The following is a 1,418-nucleotide window of genomic DNA, read 5'->3' as shown; positions in this document are numbered from 1 at the left end:
TGTGTGTGTGTGTGTGTGTGTGTGGACTTTATGCCTGTGTACCTGTAGGTCATTTGACACAGTCATCAATAATGGTGTAGATTTGAGTTTTGAAATGACTTTCAAATTACATTATTACAAATGTATCCAGAGAAATGAGTCATGTTTGCTAACAGTGTAAGGCATTTAAATGCAAAGTTGGAGCTTGTTTGACCTTGACTGAGAGAGAGGCAGGCAGGGAGACAGTTGTTCTTATCATAAAGTGGTTTATTGTAAGTGTATCAACAGCAACATCATGGCTGACAAATCTGAAATTCAAGTTTCATAGAGCTCATCAGTTTCACATGACAGCCTGTAAAAACATCCCAAAAAATAATTTATTCTCTATATTGCTTCCCAAGACTCACTAGGCAAACACATTTATTACCTCCGACCAAGAACAGACAAGGTCACATTACAAATTCACTGGTGCTGCAGAAAGAGTTTTTTTTCTTCTTTGTCAGCATTTTGAAGAAAAACTGCGATGAAAAATTGCTTGTTAGCTCTGACAAAATTACATGTCTGAACACATCTCTTTCTATTTAAGAAACACGGTAAACAATAAAAAACAGTTTTTTTCTTTACTTGTAATGCAAAATTTTTAGCAGTAGTATTTTGGTTTTCATCTACATGTACATAGCATGCAATTTTCAACTAGTGACAAGTCCTAACAATGTCAATGTGGCGACCCACTAGAGGGCTCCACTCACACCCAAGCTGGGAGGAAGGGTTCTGCTGTGTTTGGGCGCAATATGCTCAGTTCATGTTTGGAGGTGAATAAAGTTGGAGTGTAAAACTAGAGCTCCTGTGTCGTGTGTCACATGCCTCCATATCAATGTATATAAGATAACTATAAAAATTTAACTATCTTTAACAGTGGAAATACTGCAAACAATAAAAATACAGACAAATAAGTGAGAATAAAATGACAAAATTTTCTTGCATAAATATCAGCTAATATATTTGAAAAACCCAATAATTAATAAATATGCATCATGACTTTGGACAGTTTCACTGTGACCTTTCGTCTTAGCTATAACATCCATCCACCCAGGTTGTTGGCAGGTAACTGAACTACACTGTAGACTTGAGTAGTATCTATTATTTTTTGTATTAAAGCATACTATCATATAGAGTGACTAAATTCCATTTAATTTTATTTATATAGAGCCAAATCACAACAACTGTCACCTCAAGGCACTTTATATTGTCAGGGAAAGACACTACAACAACATAGAGAACAACAAACCCCTATGAGCAAGCACTTACAGTGGTGGAAATTACAGCAAAAAGTGGTGACGGAAAAAAGTGTATTCTCTGGAAAGAGGAACAAAGATAAGGAGACCTGGTAGTGGAATAAGGAAGTGCATTCAAAGGAAGAGCAGGAAAAAAAAAAAAAA

Source organism: Haplochromis burtoni, unplaced genomic scaffold (genome assembly GCF_018398535.1).
Source record: "Haplochromis burtoni strain Fernald_Lab_line unplaced genomic scaffold, NCSU_Asbu1 Contig_185, whole genome shotgun sequence".
Classification (NCBI taxonomy): Eukaryota; Metazoa; Chordata; class Actinopteri; order Cichliformes; family Cichlidae; genus Haplochromis; species Haplochromis burtoni.
The sequence above is the reverse complement of the archived record's forward strand: the minus strand, read 5'-3'. Positions refer to the sequence as shown.